The following is a 17,351-nucleotide window of genomic DNA, read 5'->3' as shown; positions in this document are numbered from 1 at the left end:
TTAAGAACATTGGGGCTGGTAGCTCATAGGCTGGAGAACCACTTTAAGGTTCAATTCACATCTATGTTTGAGGCTTCATTAGGAAGAAAACCCACTGTAACACCATTACAGTTAATGGGATGAGTCGGACACAGTTCATGTAGCACGTGATGGGGCCATCTCTGGCTTGCATTACGTTTTCTGTTCCCGTGTCCAATATAGATATGAACAAAGCATAAGGTGTTAAAAGGCATAATCTAATTATAGGTTACATAAAGCTTTTAGAATGACTACTTAAATCTAAAACAGTGAGCACTGTGTATAAAACAATGTGTTATGTACAGTAAATAAGAATCTGTCCCCAAGGATTAATGCACAATTACGATATTCCTATCCCGTCCCTCTGCAGCTCTGTATGGGTTGCATGCACATTAGAGCGCTGTCGGCTGAACACTTGTTAGACCCGACCACGCTGGGGTAGGCCTCTGCCAGACACCTCTAGCTGAATCACATCCTCCATGACAAAGGAGTGGGAAAGCTGAAGTTCAACTGCAAGGCCCCCTTCTCCAGCTCAGACATCAGTCACCAGAGAGAAGGTCTGCACACCACCATATACATTAGGCTACTTTCACACAAGCGGTTTTTGCGGACCCGTCATGGAACAGCAAAAACGCTTCCATTATGATAATACAAACGCCTGAACGGATCCGGTCTAATTTGGTCTTCTATAGCCCTGACAGATCCATCATGAACTCCATTAAAAGTCAATGGGGGACGGAGCAGTTTTCTATCGTCTCAGAGAAAACGGATCCAACTCGATTGACTTGCATTGTGTGTCGGGACTGATCCATCTTACTCTGCACCACATCGCGGACAGAAAAACGCTATTCTGTCCATGATGGGGACGCAACCAAACTGAATGGAATGCATTCTGGACCATTCCGTTCCCGTCAGTTCTGTCCCCATTGACAAAAAACTGAAGCGTTTCTCTCTCTCTCTCCCCCCCCCCGCTATTGAGATCCTATGACCGATCTCTCCATAGCAGATAGCGCAAGTGTGAAAGTAGCCTTAGGTGGGTCCCTGATCCTGCAAAAATCTGCACGTTTGGCCAAGATCCACAATGTCTATGGCTACCATTAGTCTCCCACAAAAGGTATCTTGCATTTTTCAAAAAAACGTATCTTGATAGTGCCGCCTGCCGTTTGTTCTTTTTCTTTATTTCTCGGTGCACTTGGCTGAGGTGGACACACATGCTCAGTTCCATCCTTCTAATGCCACCAGCTCTATGTGCTGTAAGAAGTTATGACGTTAAAGCTGCAGAGGCAAGGAGACACCCCTAAGAGGTATGGGGTACAACCACACGGTGATCTTGTGCTGCAATTACGGAACAACCAAATGCAGTTACCACAGACATACTCATGCTTTTAGGGCTCTTTCACACTGGCGTGTCCCTTGTGGAAATCGCGCTCAGTGAGAGATTGTGCGGTCACAGCATTATCGTTAATGAAGATACTGTGTGCCTCTGCCTGACCTTTCTGTAGCAGAATCAGTGACCGCTTCATTCAAGTATGATTCTGTTACAGAAAGGTCACACTTCCTAAAGTACAGAACGTGTGATCCCTTTCTCACATGGAGTGTGATTCCTGCAAGGGTTATGCTCTTGGGAGAGCTCTGAGGGCATCATTCTTGTCCACAATAGTTAATGGGCTGTTTGAACTGTTGAGAATTGACATGGTCCTTCATCTTTCAGATTAACTTCAAATAGTGATACGAGGGGTAAAACATACTAAACATATACCGCAAGTGGCTGATCAACTGTACAGACAATGTGGTCAGCAGCCGCAAGCAGGTGGGCAAGTTTTGCGTGTGATCGCCCATATATACAACAGGCACAGTCATCACAACTTTGTGCCAAGTTTGTCTCCGATACATTTTTTTCCTCATTGACTTCTATTGGGAAATGAGATGCTGTGGTTCCTAATGACAGCATGACCACATCACAACCACGCTATGTGGTCATACCCATAGGGAAAAATCTGCAGCAGAAAGGACATGAGCTGCCATAGGGCACTAGCTCTAGCAAAAAGGAAAGCTGCCTGGGGAGGAAAATCACTAAACACTATGCTCTGGCACTTGCATATACTACACATTGGTAAGCGTTCCTGTCAGGCTGCTCAGCCATTATAGCATATCTTATGCAGGGCTACATCATTACCATCTGTAGTAGAGCAGAGCATTGTGTAGTGAAGCCATGCCCCCCTCAGACAATGCCAATATCACCTACTTATTAAAAAGTATACTCTGTCCCCAGCGACCTCCCTATCAAACTGTTTGCAAAGACACATAGCTGTGGTTCACCTTTAGCTGATCTGAGGCTCCGTTCGAGTTGAGATACTTTTTCCTAACATGCAGATTACGCATTTGGTGCACTGAGGGCACCCCCCCACATACGCACACTTTGATGATCAGGAAACAGGACAGGAGATAATAAATACATGGAAAACATTGCTTAACCACATCACAGCCAAATGTTTTCAGTTTGGCATTTCACATGCTGATAACAGCTAGAAAACTAGGAATTCACCAGCATTGTTGATGGCACTTTTTTTCATGAAAAAGATACCCATCTAGGACATTAAATATCTTGAGCGGGAAGAAATCAACTATTGTAAACAGCCTCTTGTACAGAGGTCAGGGCTTCACAGCTTGGCCTTCGCCAGGTGTGTGAAGGCTATAAGGCCTCATGCACACAGCTGCCACAGACTCGGAAAATATGGATACAGGCCACGTACTTCCTGCACCTACCTCAGTCCCGTTATAGAAATGTCTATTCTTGTCTGCAAACTGGACAAGAATAGGACATGTTCTATCATTTACGGAACAGCTGCACGGATGACCTCTGTGTGCTGTCCGCATTTTTTTTGCAAACTATCAATGGGTCCTCCTGTGACCTGCAAAAAAAATCCAGTCATGTTGCGCCGCCTAAGAAGAATATAGCCGAACACCATGTGGAACCATCAGGGTATGTTCACACATGGCATATATGCTACGGCTTTTCAGGCATATTTTTGTGTGTGGAAACGCTGCATCGCGTGTGGACGCACCTTTATGACAGCTTACGCTAACTTGCGTGCATAGTCTAATATACTTATTGCACCGCCCTGTACAGAGTAGTCTAGAACGTGAGGCGGCTCAAGCACACGTCAGACTGGTGGAGATTTACCCAAACTGGTTTAGTTGCCCTTAGCAACCAGATTCCACCTTTCAGTTTCCAAGTAGTGCTGAAAAATAAAAGGGGAAATCTGATTGCTATGGGCCACTAAGCCAGTTTCCCTTTACAACAGTTATGATAAATCTATAAATCTCCCCCACTAAATACATTCAACATATCGGGCTTATTGTAGCCAAGACAAAAAGCCCTTTCACATGGACCAAGTTAGCAGGCAATTATTGAAAACGAACAGAACGTCCCCAATAACTGCCTGGTCACCAGGAGATTAGAGCTGAATTGATATTTACACAGGGACATCTGCTGCACGGAAACAATGATTTTTGGTGCCGGCTAAAAAAGACAGGATAACCTGACGAATGAGAGTTTGTTTGCTCGTCGGGTGATTGCGGGCAGCTTTGAGCCTCGTTCACATTTCCATTTTTCACAGGACAGCACATATGACTGTGGGTCAGTGAAAAAAAAACCCCACAAAGACATGCACTACTTTGAACCATGATGCGGACCAAAAACATCCATTGAGGTCTATGGGTCTGGAAAAAATAAAAATTAAAATCACAAAAAAAAAAAATCACTGACCACACGGATGGCGTCAGTGTTTGGTCCGTTTTTCAATGACCACTGATAGGAGATGCTCTGGAAATAAGTGTCCATGGAAAGCAGATGACACACAGCAAAACACACACACTGACCACACACATATCTTCACAGATTAACCCCTACCTAATCCGCTGTACAGTGAACATTTTAGTAGGTGAACATTTTATGGATGACATCCATGGAAATAAAGAATGCTCTTCTCCCTTTCTGCCAAATCTGCGCTACAAGATCAGTTCATGGTGCTGATCCTCCTCCCTCACTTTACATTTTAAAGGCTAATTTCCTACATATTTTTCTCTTTTTGGACTTTTCATATTTTTTTGTTAACCTGAGGCAGCATAGTCTACATCAGGGATGCTCAACCTGCGACCCTCCACCTGTTGCAAAACTAAAACTCCCAGCATGCCCTAATAGCTGCAGGCTGTCCAGGCATACTGAGAGTTGTAGTTTTGCAACAGCTGGAGGGCTGCAGGTTAGTCTACATCTTCTGAATAGCTCAAAGTCTTAAAGGGGCTATTACTATTAATTACTATTGGTGACCTATCCTCGGGAGTCTTAAGAGAACAAGCACTACCTTCTCTGCAGCATTTGCAGTGGTGAGCATGTGTAGTTACAAGCATGGCGTCCTCTTTCACTGTAGTACACACAGAGCAGTCTCAAAGAAGTGAATGAGGATGCCATACTTGTAATTACACCTGCTCACCACTGCAATTGCTGCAGCAAACAGAGGAAGCTGGCGAAACGTGTGTCTAGGAGGTGCCACTAGCCAGGTCTGTATTGTGTATATGTTGTGAATTTTATTTTATTTTTTATCTAGGTGGGGGAGCCACATGGTTTGATTTAGTATTTATCTATACTTGTTTTTCCATCCCACCTTTTCCATTACTTGCAATGCTATAACTTGATGTCCCAATGTATTGTGTGCACTCTCCATGTGGTTGTGTCTGTCTTTGCCAATTTATGCATCTATGCATTTGTTTTATCGATTTCAATAAAAACACATTTTTGTATTATATCTGTGTATATGCTGAGTGTCTGGTTTGTCCCATCTAGGAGCTATATAGAGAACAGAGAAGGCAGCGCTCGTTCTTCTCAAACAGCTGATTGGTGGGGGTGCTGGGAGTCAGACTCCTGCCGATCAGGCTCCATTCACAAGTCCGCAATTTGGTTCTGCACTCATTTCTATGGGGCCGCACGATGTGCGGGCCAGATCAGAAAATGCAGACCCGCACTAGAACATACTAGAAAAAAATAGAACATATCCTATTCTTGTCTGCAATTGCAGACAATAGGCATTTTCTATTAAGTGCTGGAACGCACATTGCCGGTGCGGATCCGCAAAACACACAGACGTGTGAACGGCCCGCCCCTTAGAGGTTGATGACCTATCCCGAGGATAGGTCATCAATAGTAAAAGGCACACAAACCCCTTTAAGGCCGGTTTACCCTGCCTGACAGATTAATAGGGATGAACGTTCCTACCAACGCTCATTTACAATAATCTGTCTGAAGGTGCCGTGGATCATCCGATGAGAGTGAGATGCTCATTCATCAGGTGAAATGATTGTTGGTGGGACACCTCAGCAGCAGATTGTGCGGCCTAAACAGCCATCTGCTGCCTAGAAACAATGCAGCTGTATGCTGTATGAGGATGAGCGACAGCAGTAGCGATCCCTCCTGTGGAGGCGATTGTGGCATGTAAATGCAACGCTTCACCTCCGCTAACGAGCAGTCGAATGTCGGGAAGGAACGCTTCCTTCCTGACAACTATGTGCTTGATCATGTAAACGCAGCATTACTATTTGCTCCACCTTGCCCATGGCAACCTGACTGCTTAGTCTATGGCGTCGTCTCATCTTCACACATACATTCCCAAAACATTGTTGGTAGGCAATCAGTAAACCCATTAACAAAACCCCAAAAACGTGTTAAAACAACAATTGTAAAGGAAATTCTACACAAGCCATTTAAACCAAAAACAAACCACAGCAGCAGAGTGTATAAAAACCGTGGGTCGCGCCTTTCGTGCAGTGAGATGGAGAGCACCTTTACTGGAAAGGAATGCTCGGATTCTGCTGGTCAGAAATACTTTCTATTTAAACTTGCATTACTTCACAGTAACATGCTTTGCCAGGCAAACAGCCCAATGTGAGGTTGGCACAGCAAACGTTACTCATGCATGAGCCGCAGCCGGCATTCCATCAGCTCATTCAGCGCAATTCTAATGTTCTAATTCCCTTTTCAAAAGGAAATGCTTATGTGCAAAAAAAACATTCGAAAACTGTTCCCTGGCCCAAGTGGATTAGTCTTCAGTTTATACTACGGAAAAAAGGCGTCATCCAATGGATTAAAAACACCACTAATATTGTACCCAGCAGGCACCTCAACACTACCAATGTCCACAGCAGCCCAAACAGTGCTTGTGCCGTTACACAACTACAGTATAGAGGTCCAGGATCTTCACCCACAGAACTTGCCAAATTTACAGCAAACACATTTATCACAAGTCCAGTGCACAAGAAAAAGAAAATTGCGGCACTCTCCTTCGGATGTAAAAAAACTTTTATTCTTCCATTGCTTAAAAATGGGTCAGCAGGACAGACAACCTTTGATGCCCATGTAAAAAAAACGACGGCTGTTTCGCGATTGTATGCGCTTCCTCTGGCCTCAGCTGGCCAGAGGAAGAGCATAAAAGCATGAAACATCAGTCGCCGTTTTTTTTTTACATGGGCATCAAAGGTGGTCTGTCCCGCTGACCCCATTATTAAGCAATGGAAGAATAAAGAGTTTTTAACATCCGAAGGGGAGTGCCACAATTTTAATTTTTCTTGTGCACTGGATTTTTTTAAGATATTGCCTCTCAATGCAGAGCACCACCGGTGATCTACTATATATGCTTCGGTTTGCATCTGTGACGTTATCCGCATAGGACTACTATGACATACACGTAGTGCCGGTTAAGCTTTTTCTATGCTATTATTTACATTTATCACAAGTGAAGGAGTTAGTAAGGAGTTGCAATCGAGGATGCATGCTGCCACCCCATGCGGACCCAATGGGAGCTCTGAAAAAGATGTGCGGTAGGTTTACCTCCACTCCATACAAACTTCTCCACACGTTCTGCCATTTTACTCCATGTCAAAAAGGTTTATGACAAAGGGGCCATGGACAGGTGGGGTATGGGCAGGACCAACAGGCTCATCCGTAGATTTCATTCTGGTGCAGGGACTGCTGGAGAAGGCAATTTACGCCTAGGCCTGCACCTAGTCAAATTATATATGACTACTCCAGCACCGCTATATATTAACAAATCAAAAACAGTCTAATAAAGTGCAAAAAGTGTGTAAAGAGACGTGTGTTGCAGAGATTTTTTTGTTGCACAATTTGAACCAGAATTCTGATTCAAATGTCCTTCAACAACTACACTGCACAACTCAGCTGAGGCCAAAATATCGACTGCAGGTTTTAGTGGTTGCTGTAATCTTATGCGCTCCACATTACACGTAGAGAACACTACAGGGTGAGCGATAAGAATAATTATGCTTATGAGAACAGTAAAACAGCTGAGCTATTACTGTAGCGCTTAGGGATGTTCAGCCCATAGGCCATCTTACCAGCACCAGCAGTGCTCTGGATCCAACCAGTGAGAAGACAGAAATATGACCAACAGGTTGTACTAAGAAAACAGGTATTTCAAGTCAATGTAGTAAGAAGTCGAGTTAACACCCCAAGTTTAAAAGGGAACCTGTCCCCAGGATTTGGGGTATAGAGCTGAGGACATGGGTTGCTAGATGGCTGCTAGCACATCCGCAATATCCAGCCCCTATAGCTCTGTGTGCTTTTATTGTGTAAAAAAAAAAAAAAAAAATATTTTACTACATATGCAAATTAGCCCTCATGCACACAACCGTTTTGGTCCGCATCCGAGCCGGAGTTTTTGCGGCTTAGATGCAGACCCTTTCACTTCAATGGGGGCGCAAAAGATGCAGACAGCACTCAGTGTGCTGTCCGCATCCGTTGCTCCGTTCCGTGGTCCGCATAAAAAATATAACCTGTCCTATTCTTGTCCGCAAAACGGACAAGAATAGGCAGTTATATCAATGGCTGTCCGTGCCGTTCCGCAAATTGCGGAACACACGGACGCCATCCGTGATTTGTGGACCGCAAAACACAACGGTCGTGTGCATGTAGCCTTAACCTGAGATGAGTCCGGGACAGGACACATCTCAGGGTAATTTGCATATGGATCAAATCATGTTTTTTTTTGTTTGTTTTTTTGTTTACACAATAAAAGCACACAGAGCTATACACAAAATCCCGGTGACAGGTTCCCTTTAAGTTATCCAGCAGGCTGTTCCAGCAGACCCCACTGATTAATGGTATCTGCAGTGGTTTTTGTCTGGCCAAAACACGGTACTCATACTGGAAACTGGTGAGATGCGGCCAGATTGCATTATAGTAAATGGGGTCCAGTGGTGAACGGCAGTATCCTTCTAGGTCAGATCTGGTGAACTCCGGCAGGCTCTGCTGGAACAGCCTGCTGGATGAGTTAGGGCCACTTCACACGAGCGGATGCCGTGCGTGGCATCCGCTCCGTGAAAGAGTGCCAAGACCCGCTGCAGACTGCAGAGGCACGGAGCGGTAACATGACTGTTAATGCTCCGTGCCTCTCTGTGATCTCTTTACTACGAAATCACAGTGACAACTGTGATTTCGTAGTAAAGAGATCACAGAGAGGCACGGAGCATTAACAGTCATGTTACCGCTCCGTGCCTCTGCAGTCTGCAGCGGGTCTTGGCACTCTTTCACGGAGCGGATGCCACGCACGGCATCCGCTCGTGTGAAGCGGCCCTTAAACAGAGGTGGAACCTATCTGAATTTGTATATTAGGCCAGGCACCGATCTGGTTTGCACTATCTATTCCGGTAGCTAGAGTTCGCCATGGTTGTCCGTCAAACATGATTCATCAGTCCAGAAAAATAGTGCTCCCATAGTAGTGTACTTTTTATCACTCCGGCTGACACCTGGAATTACACATTTATCAATAATTGCGCATCAGAAAAATTTTTACATCACAAAATCAAAAGTGGTGATTTTTTTTTCACCTCATTTATCAAAAGGCACATGCTATTTTTAAAATGTGTCTTAGTGTAGGCTAATAATTTGTCATTTTATAAATGCAACCTTCTTTAAAAAGGTGTATGAAAATGCAACATTTACGGTAATTGTATTTGCGACAATGCATCTATACTCAACTGATTATGAACGTGCAACTCCTTTAGGGCCAATATGAAATGTTTAGTCGCTAAAATTGGGACTTTTTGAATTATAGTCGCATCTATCTGACCTGCCGATTGTCTTTTTAACAATGTACACTACCTCAGAAACGACTTAATCTACCGCTACATTTTGTGCCTCTTAAGCCAAACACAAGTTGATAAATGAGGTATAATATATGCCAATTTAGTAGCCCTGCAAACTGACATTTAAAACACTTATAGTTGATATTTTTTGCGCAAATCAAACACCATTATTTTTGGCTCATTTTACAATTCTGGCGCAACGTGATTAGTAAATGTCCCCCATGGTTCTCAGCCCGATTATAAAATGGCTTCCCATGGCCAAAGTTTCCCTTACACAGCCTATTGTGCTGACGCCATCCTGCTGAGACTGAATGGTCTACTGGCTGTGCTGCTGTTATGCCTAAACACTTCCACTTCAGAATGCTAGCAAAAAAGAAGAACCAACATGTAACAAGCGAATTTTTCTTGCTCCTCTCCTATCCCATATCAGAACTGCAGACCATAAACAAAATAAATAGAAAGTCATGCAGCCATGTCTTCCCACCCCCTCATCTCCTCTCTGACGCTAGTGCACGTGAGCTAGGAAGTTTAGGAGGGACCTGGGTTTAGGCTTCCTACTTTGTCTATCCAGTGAGCATGGCCATTAGGTTAGAAGGAATCTCTTAGGCCCCTTTCATACAAGCGAGTCTTACGAACGGTTGCAAGGCGCGAAGTGAATGCATAGCACCCGCACCGAATCTTGACCCATTAATTTCAATGGGTCTGTGCATATGAGCGTTGTCTTCCAGGCATCATTTCTGCATTGCGCGAGAATCGCAGCTTGTTCTATGATCTGCGTTTTTCATGCAGCCCTGGCCCCATAGAAGTGAATGCAGCTTCAGAGAAAAATGCATTGTATCCAGATACAATGCGTTTTTCACTGAAGGTTGCTAGGAGATGTTTGTAAAAACGCATCAAAACTGACTGCATCCACGTGGAAAAAACTGAAACACTCAATGCAACTGCAGACAAAACAGACTGAACTTGCTTGCCAAATGGTGCGAGTTTTACTGAACACAATCCATATAGTTTGAAAATATGAAATAAATGCAGTGCCAGCCTTCGTGATAAAACTAATTTGCGCTTCAAATCTGATCAGGGCATTTCTTGACAGATCAGAAACTTTGCAAACTGAACTGTGCAATAGATGGCATCATATTTTACTACATGGCAGTGTGATGGACAAACATGGGTCTGGTGGATGCCCATGGATCACTACCTTTCGAAATGCATAGTACCTACTGTAAAATTTGGTGCAAGAGAAAGATGGAATAATGTGCTTTTTTATGCAAAGATGTCATTCTTTTCATGCGTTTTTCACATATGTGAAAAAAACTAAATAGGAAACAGCCTTTTTCGCCTTCCTCTGAATCAACTTGCAGGAAAACAGGCTAAACTAGCTGGACAGATGTCTTCTTTCAGCCTTATAAACTATGTTACTATGTATGTTACTCTCTCCTGGTAACCATCTGCAAAAAAACTAACCATCTTTCAATGTGATTGTGTTAGTGCAAAAAAAAACCAAAAAAAAACATTGACTTGAATAGGCAATGAGGGACTTAGTACATTTCTCTCTTTCATGCAGAGAGATTGTGCATGAGAGACATCCATGTGCATAAACCCACTTACTTTAATGGGTCGATTTTCCCTGTAAGCGCAGTCAGTTTTAAACAGATTGCACCGGCATGTGAAAATCTCTCATGTGCACGAACCCTTAAAGAGGACCTTTCACTAGTTTTAAAACTAAAAACTAACTAAATCAGTGGGCAGAGCAGCGCCCAGGGGTCCCCCTGCACTTACTAGTATGTCTGGGCGCCGCTCCGTTCGCCCGGTATAGGCTCCGTTGTCTGCAGCTCCCTCTGGTGTACTGGGCGGAGTTTTTGCATTAGGGTTGTCCCTTGCTGTCCCAGGCTATGAGCTGTGCGCTACGATTGGCCAGCGCTGCAGCCAGAGACACGCCTAATACAAAAACTCCGCCCAGTACAAAAGAAGGAGCTGCAGACACCGGAGCCTATACCGGGTGAACGGAGCGGCGCCCAGACATACTAGTAAGTGCAGGGGGACCCCTGGGCGCCCCTCTGCCCACAGATATAGTTAGTTTTTAGTTTTTAAACTAGTGAAAGGCCCTCTTTAAAGGGGCTATCCAAGGCCTACGATGCCTCCCCATATGCCTGGGCCCCTCACACAGATAGTACTTATCTCGCTTAGGCTACTTTCACACTAGCGCTTGATCGGATCCGTTCAGAACGGATCCGATCAAGCGCTAGTGTGAAAGTAGCCTAAGCGAGATAAGTACTACTTTCACACTAGCGCTTGATCGGATCCGTTCTGAACGGATACGATCATATTAATGCAGACGGAGGCTCCGTTCAGTACGGATCCGTCTGCATTAATAACTTAGAAAAATTTCTAAGTGCGCAAGTAGCCTGAGCGGATCCGTTCAGACTTTCAATGTAAAGTCAATGGGGGACGGATCCGCTTGAAGATTGAGCCATATGGTGACCTCTTCAAGCGGATCCGTTCCCATTGACTTACATTGTAAGTCTGAACGGATCCGCTCGCCTCCGCGCGGCCAGGCGGACAGCTGAACGCTGCAAGCAGCGTTCAGCTGTCCGCCTGTCCGTGCGGAGGCGAGCGGAGCGGAGGCTGAACGCCGCCAAACTGATGCAGTCTGAGCGGATCCGCTCCATTCAGACTGCATCAGGGCTGGACGGAGGCGTTCGGGTCCGCTCGTGAGCTCCTTCAAACGGAGCTCACGAGCGGACCGACGAACGCTAGTGTGAAACTAGCCTTAGCGGCACCCGCATCGCTTCCGATGGCCGCATTGGAGGCGGGTCTGCCAATAGCAGGCAGAGATGGGAAAGATACTCTATCATCGCAGGTGACACTAGGGAGGCTTGTTCCCATCACGGCCTGCTATTGGCTGCACCCCGATGGCGGATGTTTTCATCCATGTGATGCGGAGATGCAACGGCGGCCATGTCGGCATCAGAAGTGGTGCACATGTCGGGGAGCGAGTTAAGTACTCTGTGAGGAGAATTATAAGGCCTTTGATAACCCCTTTAAAAGATATGTACACGTTCGGAGGCAATTTTTGTTTATGATCGCATTTTACTCATTTTTGGCTAAAAATCATTCTTGATTGGCCTTTATTAAACGTATTGAGCCATTTTGTCATCAAGGGTTAACTGGTTTTCTAACTATATGACTAGTACTTTTTATTTTCATTTTGTGCAGTCATCTAAGGCTACTTTAACACTCGCGTTTGGTGCGGATCAGTCATGGACAGATCCATTCAGATAATACAAACGCGGATCCGTTTGGATTATCTTTAATATAGCCAAGACAGATTAGTCTTGAACACCATTGAAAGTCAATGGAGGACGGATCAGTTTTCTATTGTGCCAGATTGTGTCAGTGAATTGGCTTACATTGTGTGCCAGGACGGATCCTTTTGGCTCCGCTTCGTCAGGCGGACAGCAAAACGCTGCAGGCAGCGTTTTGGTATCCGCCTCCAGAGCGGAATGGAGACTGAACGGAGGCAAACTGATGCATTCTGAGCGAATCTTTTTCCATTCAGAATGCATGGACCGCTTGTGAAAGCCCTGAACGGATCTCACAAACGGAAAGCCAAAACGTCAGTGTGAAAGTAGCCTAAGCCTTATCTGTAAACTACTAAGAGGTCATAAACACTTATTTAAGGCACATTCTTCTCAATAAGATAACTGAGCTGTAATGAGTGTTTAAAAATGTGAGAGCAGAGATAAGAAGTCTGTCTGCTCCCCAGATGACAGAAAAAACAAAACAAAAAAAAAAAAAAAATTTTTTTAATAAAGACCAATTGAAAAAAGAAGTACAATGCAAAAAGGTCCCCAAAAGAGTACACAGCCTTTAAGGCTACTTTCACACTAGCGTTTTAGCTTTCCATTTGTAACAGATCCGTTTTGCCCTAATGCATTCTAAATGGAAAAGGATCCGCTCAGAATGCATCAGTTTGCCTCCAATCAGTCTCCATTCCGCTCTGGAGGCAGATGAAGCGAAGCCAAACTGATCCGTCCTGGCACACAATGTAAGTCAATGGGGATGGATCCGTTTTCCCTGACAATAGAAAACTGATCCGTCCTCCATTGACTTTCAAAGGTGTTCAAGATGGATCCATCTTGGCTATGTTACAGATAATACAAACGGATCCGTTCTGAACGGATGCATGCGGTTGTATTATCTGAACGGATGCGTTTGTGCAGATCCATGACAGATCCGCACCAAACGCGAGTGTGAAAGTAGCCTAAAGTAACTGCACAAGGTGCAAATTACGCATATCTTTTTCCACACGGATTTCGTGTAGAAAAAACACCACAACATAACAGCAAAGAAAGTAGACAAATCACATCCCAAATAAAACACCAAAACCGCGTTAAGTCGTGCCGATTTATGGGCATTTTTGTGCAGATTTCATGCGTATTTTCTGCACAGTGTGGGGCCACCTGCACACGTTGCGGAATCTGTGGGGTGTATCCATGCGGATTCCCATCCTAAAAAACAGTACCAGCAAACTGTACGAGATTACACAAATTTCATGCACACTTCGCAGGTCTTTCTCTGCAGAAATTGACATGCTGTGCGGATTTCAAAATAAATAGCATGTCAAATATGCTTGCGGTTTTAGCTGCGGATGGGGTACGATCTGAGACAAATACGCACAATATGCCGGATATGGTGCAGAAACGCACATAAATCCACACGGAAATTTGTGCAGATCGTATGCACAAATGCGTGCAGGTGGCTTTAGGCCTTTTTTGGGCTAGTAGGAGGGGAAAAAAAAAAAAAGAAAGTCATGAAATTCATGCATTTTTTACAAGATCTTTTTGGTGGCTTAGAAACCAATTACTTAAAAGGAACCTGTCATCGGGATTTTGTGTATAGAGCTGAGGACATGGGCTGCTAAATGGCCACTAGCACATCCGCAATACCCAGTCCCCATAGCTCTGTGTGCTTTTATTGTGTAAAAAAAAAAAAACTATTTGCATATGGATCCACACAATAAAAGCACACAGAGCTATGGGGACTGGGTATTGCAGATGTGCTAGCGGCCTTCTACCAACCCATGTCCTCAGCTGTATACGAAAAATCCCAGTGACAGGTTCCCTTTAACAGCTACCATCTAGCTAGCGAGGTTTTTGCAAAAGCAGGCAAAGTGAATTTATTTAGCAAAAGTGTTAAAAGCAAAAAATCCACACACAACTGTGTGTTATTGCGGCAATTTTCATGACCTGTACAAGGAATAGGGTAATGTAAAGCATAAAAGAAAAAATTTCACCACTATTCCCCCCCAAAATAAAGTTAAATAAGTGTTAAGCAAAGGCAAGAAAATTTTAAATAACGTTTATACAGAAAGCATAGAAAAGTCACATAAATAGCCACTGAGTTCTATGTAAAGTTGTACAAAGTCACAATGGAATCAGGTTACAGGCTCCATTATTACTAGCCTAGACTTTCCACAGCAACTTTCTGGACTCAAGGAGGAAAAGTAGAACTGCCCTTGAAGTAAGGTCATCAGCTATAGCTTGCACATTGTTCTAACAGAGTAAGAACATAACAGCCTGGACAACCACCGGCATGAAATAGCATTATTAGATTAATACAGGAGTCCAATTTATCTAATTATTTCTATTGTCCTAGAAATCTTTGATACACTGACAATTCTAGAATCTGTAAAAAATAAAGAAACCCTGAAAGTATAATAAGATATTCCAAAGTTGAAAATTGTAGATCAATATGATGCCATTCCATTTAGCCTAATGCAGTCAAGAACACAAGTTCCAGTACTGACAATCTCATATGCATGAGGATCTCCCAAATGTCCCATGTTGACAAATATCACAGGGAATATGGGGCAGCCATGCTAGACTTCAACATGTGCAATCCTTAGATCCCACGGGACATACGGTAAGTTTTTGCTAGTTGGCTTTTTTATCTTTCCTCCACTAAAACAGACTACAAGTGGCTTTATTTTCACTACTTTTTTAATAGTCATTTCACTTGCTAAGGGTAAGACCACATGGAAAGGCATGCCGTTCTGGAAACCAAAATCAGGACAAGTCATCAATATCAGATCGGTTAGGGGCCGACAGCCGGTACCACCACTGATCAGATGCTTGAAGACAACAGCACCCATATAAGCTAGGGCTGCAACTAGGGATCGACCGATTATCGGAGGTACCGATATTATCTGCCGATATTCAGGATTTTGTACATTATCGGCAGCTAACCTTGCCAATATGCCAATCATGCGTATAAAGCGAATACTAGTGAGCACTTCCATTATGGAAGCGTGCACTAGTATACATCGTGTGCCGGGAGCGGGGAAGAAGCACAGCAAGCACTTCCAATACTCACCCTCCCGGGTCGTCTTTGATGGGGCCCGCGCTGCACTGTCCTGACCCCGTACAGAGTCAGGACGTACTGCACGCACTATGACCTGACCCTGCACGCGTCTTAGGTGACAGTGCAGCGCGGGACGGCGAAGACAGGGGTGCGAGACGACGAACCCGGAGATGAAGAGAAGCCGCGGCACAGGAGAGGCGAGTTTTTTTATTTTATTCATCTGAGGTCTGATAGGGGTTAATAAAAGGTAGTGAGGAGGAGTGGGGGGGGAGGGGGGGGGAATGGTGTGGAAGTTAGCATTTGTATATTAAAAATGTAAATTATAAATTGACTACCAACTAAAGGCTTTATTAATTTATCATTTACATTTATAATATACTAGTGCCAAATGCAAACCACCTCAGTGACTACCAACTAATATATATATTATGAGATATAAAATATCGGTATAAGTTATTGGCTATCGGCCTGAAAGTTCAGATTATCGGCTCTAAAAAAAAATTTAAAAAAATTAAAAAATTCAATATCGGTCGTTCCCTAGCTGCAACCATCATTTATTTTAGTAATCAAGTATCCTACAGATTAATCGAACAATTACTCGAGTACTCTAATAAGAATAAAACTAATAAAATAATGTTTTCCTTGATAAAAACTCACCAGCCCCCTCCATGCAATCAGCTCCACCTCCCCCCTCGCCAGTGAAAACAAATACTAAGGATACTTTCACACTAGTGTTAGAAGAATTCGGCAGGCAGTTCTGTCGCCGGAACCGCCTGCCGTATACGGAAATCCGTATGCAAACTGATATTTTTTTTTCTGGATCCAGTAGACTTATTCATTGAAATACCAGATCAGTCTTTCCGGTATCATCTGGAACAGGGATGCTTAACCTGCGGCCCTCCAGCTGTTGCAAAACTACAATTCCCAGCATGCCCCAATAGCTGTAGGCTGTCCAGGCATGCTGGGAGTTGTAGTTTTGCAACAGCTGGGGTGCCACAGGTTGAGCATCCCTGATCTGGAATAACTGATCCGGTATTTATTTTTTTTCACAGCTAGAAAGCACTGTGCATGCGCAGACCGGAAAACAGGATTCGGCAATGCGGTAATTTCCGGAACACTTTGTACCGGATCTGGCATTAATACATTTTAATGGAAATACAGTAGTGTTCCAGGATTTTGGCCGGAAAAAAACAAAAACAAAAAAACAAAAACGCAGCATGCTGTGGTATTTTGTCCGGTCAAATACCGTACAAGGGATGGAACGGAAGACATCCTGATGCACACTGAATAGATTGTTTTCCATTCAGAATGCATTGGGAAAAAACTGATGCTTTTTTTCCCCCCGGTATCGAGACCCTTTACCAGAATTTTATACCGGAAGAGAATAACACAAGTGTGAAAGTACCCTTACATTTCCTGATAGGGGAGTTGCCGACATGCCACAGCTCTTCCAGTGTCAGGTCATAGTGTGCACTTACCTGCACATAATCCTGACAATGTGTGTACGTCAGGAGGACAGCGCAGCGTCGGCTGACGGGAGACCACGGCGTGGTGAGTAATAGCAAGCACGTCCCTCACGCTCTGTGGTCACATGGTACAAAGTACAAATGCTCGATACAAAAGATTTTTTTGTGTCCAGTTAAGCCCTATTCACACCTCAGTGTGTTGGTCAGTGATTTCCATCAGTGATTGCGAGCCAAAACCAGGTTTGGAACCTTCACAGAGATAAGGTAGAAGGGAAAGATCTGCACCTGTTCTGTGTTTAGAGCCAGACATGGTTTTGGCCCACAATCACTGATGGAAATCACTGACCAAAC

At 44.1% G+C, this 17,351-nt stretch overlaps 1 protein-coding gene across 1 annotated transcript in view; it reads right to left on the bottom strand.

Annotated features, from left to right (window-relative positions):
• PRPS2 (phosphoribosyl pyrophosphate synthetase 2) overlaps positions 1 to 17,351 on the bottom strand; it is a 58,116-nt gene that overhangs the window by 22,387 nt on the left and 18,378 nt on the right. The window lies entirely within an intron of this gene.

This window comes from Bufo gargarizans, chromosome 3, assembly GCF_014858855.1.
Source record: "Bufo gargarizans isolate SCDJY-AF-19 chromosome 3, ASM1485885v1, whole genome shotgun sequence".
NCBI classification, from domain to species: Eukaryota; Metazoa; Chordata; class Amphibia; order Anura; family Bufonidae; genus Bufo; species Bufo gargarizans.
The sequence above is the reverse complement of the archived record's forward strand: the minus strand, read 5'-3'. Positions and strand labels throughout refer to the sequence as shown.